The sequence below is a fragment of the Trachypithecus francoisi genome, unplaced genomic scaffold (genome assembly GCF_009764315.1).
Source record: "Trachypithecus francoisi isolate TF-2019V2 unplaced genomic scaffold, Tfra_2.0 Lachesis_group10, whole genome shotgun sequence".
NCBI classification, from domain to species: Eukaryota; Metazoa; Chordata; class Mammalia; order Primates; family Cercopithecidae; genus Trachypithecus; species Trachypithecus francoisi.
The window spans coordinates 46,469,002-46,480,483 of NW_022681455.1; the positions used below are offsets into that span (position 1 = coordinate 46,469,002).

At 39.0% G+C, this 11,482-nt stretch overlaps 1 protein-coding gene across 3 annotated transcripts in view; it reads right to left on the bottom strand.

Annotated features, from left to right (window-relative positions):
- RCAN2 (regulator of calcineurin 2) overlaps positions 1-11,482 on the bottom strand; it is a 259,974-nt gene that overhangs the window by 84,200 nt on the left and 164,292 nt on the right. The gene's annotated exons all lie outside the window — the stretch shown is intronic.

The window sequence follows — 11,482 nt, forward strand, 5'->3', positions numbered from 1 at the left end:
TACCCCCATTTTCTCCTTTCTTCTAGCTAGGCTGGACTCCAGAGGCACCATGATCTTCCTAAATTATGGCTCTTAAAACTCGGATGATTCTCCCATGGTTCATATAGTTAATTGACAATGCTTAGGTTGGTGCTCAAGGTCATCCATAGAATGACCTATCCTCATTCTACAGCATTATTTCCCACTACTCTCTGTGTATACCTGGAATGGCTCAAGTATCAGACAATAGGGAATGGTGGGTAATTGGAGAGCATTTGCTCTATTGAAAAGGACAGACCTAGCTCATGTTGAGCCAATGGTGGTCTGTGGGAAGGGACACCCAGTGATACCAGCTCTACCAATTTTTTAGGAGAATCTGGAAGATAGTTTTTAATGTCAAATCTTGCTAATGTTTAAAGACGAGTAAGAAATTCAATTTTAAACAAAACTGTATAGGCCAAATAAAATCCACCTATGGATTTGGCTTGCAGGTGGCCAATTTTGCAACTTCCAGCCTAAAAAAGTTAATTTTTAGATAGAACTGGTCCTCCTCATTTGCCCAACTTAAAAGCAAATGAGGAAGCCCAAGTTACTAAATTTGCACCTTTGTCATGGTGCTTATACTACTCATCCCCAGTAGACTAAGATTGCGAGGTAAGGTGTTTCCTAGCCTTTGGGTGTTACAAAGTGCTCCAATTCACACTAGGTTCTTAAACACTGTTTTTGAATTTTTGCTAAGTAGAAAAGACCTGAAGAGATTTGGTTTTGCTTAAATATGAAGTTAGTAAAGATGGTTTCAGATTCCAAGCCTGAGTAATGACAATAATTGCCTGGAATAATTGTGTAGGAGGACCAAGCAGAAAAACAGAAGGTTCAAGGGAAGTTGAAGCATTCAGAAGGAATTATGTTGTGCTCATTCAGAATTAAAGAGCTCAAGGTACTCTTGAGTTTATTTTACTTCTACGCCCAAGAAAGAATCTGAAGCTGGAACACCATCAGGAAGTCATTACAAAATTTTTGTGTTCAGATCTTCTATTCTATAACACAAATGAGAAGGTGGAATGAATGAGAAACATGCAGTGTTCTGGCTCAACACTCTTGCAAAGAAACTTTGCTTTCTAGTATCTGTTTAAAAAAAGAATGAAGATCGATTCACATTTCCTCCAAAGAAAACTCTTAGTTGAATTAATACAGATTGCTGCTGGCTTATTTTTCCATAGTACTGGCAAATAAATAGCTGCTTTTAACAATTTTTTATTTTTGGCCCAGTGTTGTCCCAAATGAAGCAATTGATATCATCAAAATTAGTGACCTTATGGAATAATTTGTCTAAGAGTTATTTTTATTTGAATATTAGAAAGACTTGATGAATTTTTCTTTTATTCCTTCACAAAAAATGGATGATGCTCTATGTAGGAAGATTACTTAGAAATTAAGTGATTTTCAGAAAAATGCCATATATTTTGTGATGGAGCTAATAGGTGATTCTCAATATAGCAGAACTGCCGTGTTTTTAACAGAGCTAAATATCATTAATTGACTCAGTAGAACTTCAGGTATTTTTAATATCAAAGTTTAGAGAAGAGGCAATAATAATAATAACAGCCATCTATTGAGTGCCTACATGCTTTAGGTACATTCTTATTCAGTTACAACACCCTGAAGAGTAGCATTATTGTACATACTTTACAGAGGGGAAAACTTCCCGAGGCTGCAAAATCAGTAACTATTAGAGCCAGGGTTCCAGCCCAGGCTGGTCTGGCTCTAAATCCCTTTCCCTTTTCAACGCTGCCCAAAGTGAGAGGTCTAAAGACTACACCCAATGCTCTGCCTCCTGATTTAGCCCTCCTTCTGTCTCTCTATAGCCCATGGCTGTATCATGGGCTCTGTTGCACCTAAAAGGGTTGGGGAAGGCTGAGGATGGACACATCTACATAAACAGAAACTTACTGGTTTATTCTATGCAACTTACACCCCAACCAATGGCTGCAAAAGATGTGAATGATACTCTGGGTTTGATCAGAAATGGTCCTGTCATCTGTTAATAGAGATCTACTTGCAAATGAACAGAATTACCTAAGTGAATGGCAGCAACACATACAACAGGGTAAGTGCATGGGATGCCCAGTTAGCATGGAAGAACTGCAAGGACCAAGGCATGGAAGTGGGACTGGAGAAGCAGCCTACCAGGCCGTAATCTCTCCAACTGACCTAGAAAGAAGTAATCAGATTGAACAGTACCTTGTACCTGCCATGCCTTTTAAACCCCAGATCAAAGCTTCCTTGTTTCATGAAATCTTGACAAACTTCTCCTAAGACTGTGTTTTTAGGACCTATAAACTCCCTCTGGACTGCTATTTAACATACGTGAATCCTAGGACCTGAATTCTGAAGTCATTTATTTAAAGACTTCATTTGTCGCCTGCACTAGAGATTGTTATGTGTCTCCCAATATCCACCTTCCTCTTCTGTTTATAATAGAATCCTGACTTTTAGCTGGGCATAGGACCACACAGGAAAAAGGTGACATTCTCAGCCCCTCTTGCATCCAGATGAGTCCATATGCTCATTTTCTGTCCAGTTGAATCTGAGAGAAAGTGATATGTGTAACTTCTGGAGTGTGCCCCTATAGGTAGAGGGGCTTATCTCCCTCCTTCTTCCATCCTACTGCCCTCATCCAACCTTTATTGGGCACTTACTAAATGTAGATGCCCACGCTAAGGCAAGGCTGGTGCCATGATGGCAACAGTTAAGTACATGGACATAGTACCAGATTTTCTTTCTCCTAGCGTGGTATATGGTCAACTTTGGGAGTTTTAGCCCCTATGAAAATATTTTAGCAATAACATTGAGATGTTATTATGTATGTACAGGAGAAAGAAGATTCTAGGTAGAGGACACAGCAAAGGCAAGTTCCAAGGGATGTTTGGTACAGGCAGGAAGCGGGGGTTAGAGCAGAGTGAAAGGGAGAGAGGTGCAGAGGAGATGAGGTCAGCAGGGCAGCTGGGGCAAGGTCTGATAGGCCTTGAGGGCCACAGCAAGGACTTAGGCTTTCTTCTGAGTATGATGGGAACCACTGAATCTCTAAATTCTGGTGGGGTCAGGGAGGGGTTCTACACTTGCTTTTCCATTCAGGCTGCTTCCCTTTCCATTAACTGAGTCAACAACAAACAGCAAGTTCCTGGAGGCTTAATTCCACAACATCCCCTTGTGGCTGCAGTGAGGATACTTCCTGTTTATCCAGGCCCCTCATTTCCTGCTGTCTCCTGTCTAGGGAACCCTTACCTAGAGAGGTTTGGAAGAGACAAGAAAAGAGGTTTGGAAGAGACACAGCCTGAGAAGAGCTGCAGCATCTCTGCTTCCTGGCAGGGCCTGTAATTCCTCACTCCCAAGCTGAGTCAGTCCCTTCCACTGTAGGGTTCTGTCACCTCTGAGTGTCCCTGAGGTGAGGGCACTGCTGCCCCTGTACAAAGATGAGTTGAAAACTGCACAGGAATAGTTTGAAATAATGAGAGGCAAGTAAGGTAGAGTTCCCTGGCAAGAAAACTTAGAACTCCATGTACAAAGTCTACTTCTACTGAGGATGATGATGATGAAAACGAATGACATTACTCACGTGTGTTCTGTCTGCCAGTCACAATGTCAAGTGTTTTACATACTCTAATGCATTTAGCTGTCACCATTAACCTATGAGGTAAGCACTATTATTTTCATCATTTTGTAGTTGAGGAAACTGGAGCACAGAGCAGTAAGGTTCCTTCCTCAAGGTTACACCATCAAGTGGCCTAGAGGTCAAGTAGAGAGTTCTATCCAGGATGTCCCACTCTGGAGACTAGACTTCCTTCCTTCTCACATGCCCTATGTCAGCAAAGGAGGCCTCTTTAGAGGTCATAATGGCATCATCCTTTTTGGGGAAAAAGGAACTGAGGAGAATAAAGGCCAGCCCTACATAGGCTTTTGTATCCAATGGGATTATATATCTGTATATCTGCAGAGCCTAATCTGAGGCCATGACCGTAGAAGACATTCAATATATATTTGCTGAATGAATGAATAAAAGTACTTTCTACAGTGCCTGACAAATAGTCAGTGCTCAATACGTTGTTGCTATTATTAAGTTTGCTCATTGGTTATGTGTCCTGTTTTAGGAAAGGTAGCCTGAGATTTTCTTAGTCGATACCCAAAGGCACAGTAAAGTCATAGAAGATGAAATCAATTCTATTCGATGCACTGATAATGCAGGCTATAATAATACACCAAGAGATCTTGTGCTGTGTTGCGAAAGAATCCGAGTCCAAGTTTTCCCATTATGAGTTGTGTGGCTTTGTTTACCTTGGAGGTTACCTGTGAAAAAGCTGAGTTTTGTATAATTTGGAAAGCTCTGTTCAGACGTAAAATATTATTAATATTGCTTTCACTGCCTCTGCCCTATAATTCTTCACAGATTATCCCTCACAGAGTCAATGGAAAATGCTTGGTGACACAAGGAAGGAGGTGGAGGAGCTGTCAAACCAGTTGTATGAAGCTCTTGGGAAACCCTTGCATTTTCCAGCAAACTTTTCTTTTTCCCAAACTAGATGGCATAATTAGATTTTGAAACAGATTCTAAAACAAAATCCAAAATAGATGCTATGCCTACAATTGCCACATTAGATTTATTGAGAAAAGCTAAGATGATCTCAACTACTGATTTATGTACAAATAGTATACCACCACTTCTGATAAGAAATAAGACAAAAACAGTGTTTTAAGCATCAGATGAAATATTACATATGAGTTCATTGTCTTATCTTTCCGGCTTTACACCCCAATATTTGATTAATGCCTTATTAATTCATCCTTAGAGAGATTTCAGTAGTGGAAAGAGCAGTTCAAGTCCCACTTCTGCCAATTAATAGCTGTGTAATCTTGTGTAAAAATTTAACTTCTCTGAATATCAGGAATCTGTTTATAACGGGGCAACTACATAGATGTCTTGGGCTATTATGGGGATTATATGAAGTACCTATTATGCGCCTTGTAGTTAGAAAAATTTAATGATTGGAAACAGTAGTTGGATGTTTTAAAATTGCCCATCTTGATAACATATAATATTGATCCATGGAGATGAATATCTCTGGAGCTTACATTTGTCACCATGTGGGATGGTTTAATAATGCTCAGCTTAGTAAACAGCCCCCTGAGGTTAAATGTTTGGGGCACAGCACGAACACTGCTCACATATTTCTATAGAACTACCAGAGATAGGGAAAGAAAATCTTACAATTAAATAGCAAACTACCCTATTGTTGGAGCAAATAAAACATTGATGATGTTGTTTTAGGAAATGAAAGTTAGTAAATAGTCCAATCTAACAGAAGCATAGGCATGTTAAAGTCATCTTTCTGGAAGCTAAAGAGTCAAGACCTTTTTGAAACATTTAAAAAAAATGTGTAGTTCAGAGCTGATATATTAGATTCTGGAAAGAATAACTGTTGTAGTACTAGACTGTAAGGATGTGAACACTGCTATGGTATATAACAATAAAAAGAGAAGATAATGAATTTCTTAGTCCCCTTCACTCCCAGGGGAGTTTCCTTTAGCAATTGTTTAGGTTTCTATTCAACTTGCTTGCCAAGAATCTTCTTTGGGCTCTTAATCCGTTGATGTAGTTAAGAGCATGCAATTTCCATTAGCTAGTTAGATGTGCCATTGTAGAATAGGTAGAGGATCCAGAAAGAAACCTTCTATGGTAATGGAAGGTAAAAAAATATATATAGTAAATATGCATATTATGCATACATTTGCACATGTGTATATCTGTATATACACATATATATACACACGTATGTTTTACCCAGGTATACTTACCCAAAAAGTGACTATGAAAGTATACATATCGAATCTTTTCTAGGGAAGGTCTAACTTGGTAGACATTTTATTCTCAAATACTTTGAAGATTAACTCTCTATTCTAGCTAGAGTGGAAAGGGTATAACTTTGTTCCTGCTCAAAACTTCTAGTTGAAATTACCTCTCCATGTGTTTTTAAAATCCTACTTTAGAATCAGTTTCATTTTAGCATTGGGAAAGAATATAGACCCTTTACATAAATAAATTTGTCCCTTTACATAAAGAAATTCTAGTCCAGGTATGAGTTGGAAAGTTTATGATCACTTTGGAAAGCTGGGCTATTCACTGCAAAGTTGCAACGCCTATTAAGCCCATTAAGCTTACCTCCTAAACACATAAAGTGATAATAAAGGTTTCAGGTATCATTTTATTTCTTACATGTCAATTTTAAGCTTTATCAGAAAATACTAAAACAAACCTATATAAATTACTGATAGTTGAACTCAAACAGAATCACTAAGAATGCAAATGGTACTCTCTGAATTTTACATTAAAATCTGTTTCTTTAGGAAAACAATTTTTCATTAAAATTGCTGTTTTGTTTTAATCTATCTGACATTTAGGTTAGAGGTAGCAACTGCCAACGTCTGTTACTTCCCAACAGTTAAAAGTTTCTTTAAACAGATAAACAAGATTTTAGTTGATTTCCCCCACTTAACAATGTTATTAGTTGAACACAGTTTACTTTGCCTTTACCAGTGTGATAGCTGGCTGAGAAATCTGCCTCTGAACCTTCTCAGGGAGTATCACCTTCATAAAATCATTTCTTCCCTGTCTCTGAAAGATGTTTGCTACTTTCTTCAGAGGCAAGAAAATGTTTAGTATTGTACATTTAAGAATGTCAATTTCTTAAATAATTGCTTTAGGGATGATTAATTTTAACTTTCAGTTTTGCATTAATTCATTTATTTCCAAAATGGCCTCAATTCTAGCCCATGTTATTACCAGAGAAATAGCAACATTTGTTTTGCTGGAGGGTTAGAATCTGTTATACACATGCCATCTCTCTTGCCACCTCACACACACACACTGCCTTTTGTTTTTCATAAACCAAAGGTGGTCTAGAGATGTATGACAAAATATTATTTTTAATGTTACAGTCATTGAATAGGGAATGAGCATTTTGGTAGACTTCACGTTTTGGTTACTGAATGTTCATTACCATGAATACCTCTAGAGGGTTTACCATTTCTGAGGATTAAATCATATACAACTCAAACACTTCTAAGTTACTGAGTGAACACAATGGTTTTTGAAAATTCTTAAAGAGCTTTAGAGCTCTGCAGAGCCATAGGTCATGGTTGGTTGGGCCCAGATCCTTACCCTAGTGCTCGCAAAAAAACTTAAGAAATGGGCATGAAGCTCAACCAGCTTTCTGGACCAACACCCACCTAAGTTTCTCTTCCAAAACAATTCCTGAACAAGTGACACATACTCACTTGTGTCACTTGTTTGACCTCAAAGCAGAGTACAAAGTGCATCATACCAACTCAGCCTCATCCTTCTCCTCCCACCAAAGAAAACAAATAATTTGAAATGTCCAGTGGTTTGTATGACAGAGAGATTTCATTGTACTCAGTGGCCATGATGTGGTCTTTTTCATAACTCACACAACAGCATGAAACAAATAGACTCTGACTCAGTCACATATACTATTGTGTAAAAAGAAAAATAAAATGCACAAAGCAATAGGGGATTTTTCTCAGCATGATTATTTTGTGTCCAGAAAGGTTAAGAGATTGTCTCAGGTCACATAGATTGGGAGGATATTGAGAAATTCTCAAAAGCAGAGGACAGAAAGTAGGATTTATGAGTGACCTTAAAAAGGCCTTGACCTTTCAGAAGAGAAACGAGCTGTCCTGTAGCAACCCTAATATTCCAAGCATATGAAGAATTACTGTGCTGAAAACAAACTTCTACTTGTATTTACCTCTACCCTAGGAGAGCTATTGGGCTTAAAACGTAGGATGAGGGAATTAGGTTAAGTACAATTTTCTGAAAAGGAGTCTCCTTAAAAAAAATAAATTATATCTTGAGACAGTGACCATCTCAATGGGTACCTAAATGAATGAATGACTCAAACAGGTTAAATGGTGGTGGTAGGGGGACTAGGTAGGAGCACATCAGATAAGATGGCTAAGATGGCCTCTCTTTCTACCTACTATTCGCTCTACATGGAATGATTTTCTCTCAGCTCTGTACATGGCTCTCTAACTTTCTTTAGATCTAAGAATTACATTGGAACAATGACATTTAATAAACTGTCACTTCTCCAGAGATGCTTCCAATGACAATCTTTTCAAAAGTGCACATTCCTCCCCGATCAATGCTCTATCCCTTACTCTGCTTCATTTTTCTTCATAGCCCTCATCGCTAGCTGAAATTACAATGTATATTTACTTGTTTACTAGTTCATTGTCTGCATCCCGTATTAGAATATATTCTCCACGAGGGCAGGGACATCTATCTTATCAAACTCCTAGGCCTAGAGCATTGCCTGGTAGGTAATAAGTGCTCTACACATAGTTTTGAATGAATGAACAAATCTCTCGAGCTCCAAGGGTCTTTGAAGCTTCTGTATTTCTTATAAGATTTGTCATGTTTCCTGCCTGCTCTAATGAGCAGAAGGGAGCTTTGTGAATTCCTTGTGTCCTACATGGATGCCCATGGAGATGAGGCTGGATCCCTGGTACATGAATCAGAAGCTCTCCAACCTAGAGAAGAGGAACCACCCTTTCTTCTGTGCAGGAAGCCACCAATGCAGAGAAGGGGCAGCCCTAGGTTTGGATGCCCCCTGGCAGAGTGGGGGCGCTCTGTTCCAGGCAGGCTCTGCAGCTCTGAGAAGGCCTCCCACAGCGGCCAGCAGTAAAGAAGAGCATTTGCTGTTGGCTCAGAATCAGGTGAAGGAACTGCAGGTGTGAGAACTGAAGTGTTGGGTGAGCCTCAACATTTCTGACAGCTCAGAGATATTGCTTTTAAAACTGCATACATCAAGTGTTAGCTGGGGAGATAAGGATCCAAGTGCTTAAGCAGAGCTTACTCTAGACAGTTCTTGGCTGACCTCACCTGTACCTACTTGTGCCTAAAAGAGACAAGACGCTGGCTTTATATGATTACCTATGACTGGGCTCCATTCAGACCAGTCAGTAAAAGTTCTGGGTGTAGGGCCTGGGCACATTAATATTTTTAAAAGCTCTCCAGGGGATACCAACGTGCAATCAGGTTTAAGAACCACTGGACTAAAGTGAAATGTAAATTTCATTACCAATCTCTTGGATCTCTTTCATTTTCCCAAGAGTTTGGTTCTTTGTGGAGTGGTAAGACTATTTTTAGAAATATGAGAATATCAGAGATAATCAACCCGGCACATTCACACACACAGAAATTCTGCAGTTCCCTCTAGCATTTTCTATTGAGGGCTCCCAACTTCTAGACCTTTCTGAGAACTCTCATGCTGCAGAACAGACAGCTAAGTTCACAGCACCACCAATGGAATTTCCAGAGACAGCCAAACATGGCAGAATTCCATTTGTCTGATTTCTTCCTCTTTTTAGTACTATTGCTTGAGCAGCTTTGATGAAATTTAGGAAACTGGAGTCAGAGGGGCCTCTAATGCAATCAGTTGAGAGCCACCGTGGAGGATGAGGCTTTCTATGTCACTATGGGAAACTGGATTTGTAAATGCTTCTAACTATTTCAAATAAACCCCTGTACTTATGAAGGAGACCTGCTGGTTGCATCCCCCTAGTATGGCTGCTTGTCCATGGGGGCTACATGTAGAAAGTAGGGATGCCTATTAAACAAACAAACAAGCCCGAGGTTAAGCAAGATGGATGTAAGCAGGTGAGACAGACCCTTTCCATGTGCCTCCCTTTTCTCTGACAATAAACCTTAAAGACATTGAAGAAGGAACTCTTGGCTCCACCAGTTATTAGTAATGAACGAAGAAGACGGATACCTTTGGGGAAGCTTTGTTTGGTGCCTAGAATTTTACATTTGAACCTTTCTTCGTGATAAGACTAATGGTCAGTTTTGAAGAAGGAGCACAGGTTTTCTTAATACATAACATTTGGCCCACCTTAATTTGTTCATTTTCCCCCTTTTTAATAAGCACAAAGTAGATCTTTGTTTTTAATAATGTTACTGCCTAACATTAGATGATTAAATATCAAAAATGGAAAGCCATGTTTTCTAGGTGGCTAGAGTGTGTATATTGGGAGTGGGGTGGGAGGGAAAGCATTTTCTGTGTGCTAGACTGTCATTGTAAACTTAGCTGGATTTACAACATTCCGATAAACTGGTAAAAGTAACCTATCACTTTCAGAGAGTGCCTACAAAGATGACAATGACGATGATAGCAATAGCCAACATTTATTGAGTGCTAAATATGACTCAGGCACTGTGTTAATTATTCTACATGTATAATTCTCTTGTCCCTAAGCTAATAAGGTAAAAATCACTACTATTCTCACATTATATGAGAAGACTAAGGCACATAAAGATTAGATACTCTAAAAAAGAAAAAAAGCCCATCATGATTCAGAGTTAATGGCAGCAAGGACATGTAGCACATATTTCTGCTGAGAGTCTTCCTCGAAAAACCCCATAAATTTATGAAGAACAGCATCAGCTATTCACCATCTAGCCCTGACTCACCTCCTTTCCCATTTCCCTCTAATCTCTCATAGAGAACCTACTGCAGTCAAAAGGATCGACTCACTAGACTGCAAAATGCTGTGCCTTCTCTCTTTCTGTATAAAATCTACTCATCTTTAAATACCATTTTTTCCATAAAACCACTCCACCCACTCACATACAAACAGCTGTAACAACTTTGTGTCCTCTTAATTCCACAAAATATTCTTTGTCTTTAAGAAACCTTGGGAAATTGGTTATTTTTATATCTATATCATAGACACATATGCCATACAAGCATATTTTAAACTTTTTCCTATATAAGCACAATGCCTGGCATGTTGCGGATCTCCAATAAATATTTTCTCACTATCTTTTCTGAAACCAAAAAAGTTGAGAATATCTTATGACATTCTCAGGGCAAGTGTGTAAACAACAGATAACCGTTGAGGACAGAAGGGTCCTGTGAAGTTTTATTCTCCATAGATGGAATTATGTTCCAGTGGTTACTGGAAGATGTCTCTTTATCTGATTACCCACACTAGACTTGAAGTTGGCTTTAAACTGGAGGGGTCTGATGACTGCTCTCCCTTCTCAAGTGCTATGGAAGTATGGCTGGCAGGACTGTGGGTCACTGCATGCATGTTTCCATTCTCAGTGCAATCACAGGCAGTGCCAAACCTTTATATCCTTATTTTCTGAACCTTCATATGACAGGCGGTGGACACTTCCATGGCACTGGCACAAAAATTGGTAAATACAGGGCTACATGTTTAAAATATGCAAGAACAAGAAGCCAGATTATCAAATCTATTTCAAAAGATTGTTAAAGCTGCAATCTTGAATGACATAGCCATGTTATGCCAAGAACACATAAATCCTCACCTGTAAAGCACCAGGGTGTCACTTGCACACCCAACAATAAAGAATTCAGGGTTTTTCTTTAAGTTAAGACTAAAGCAAGGATGGTAAATGATT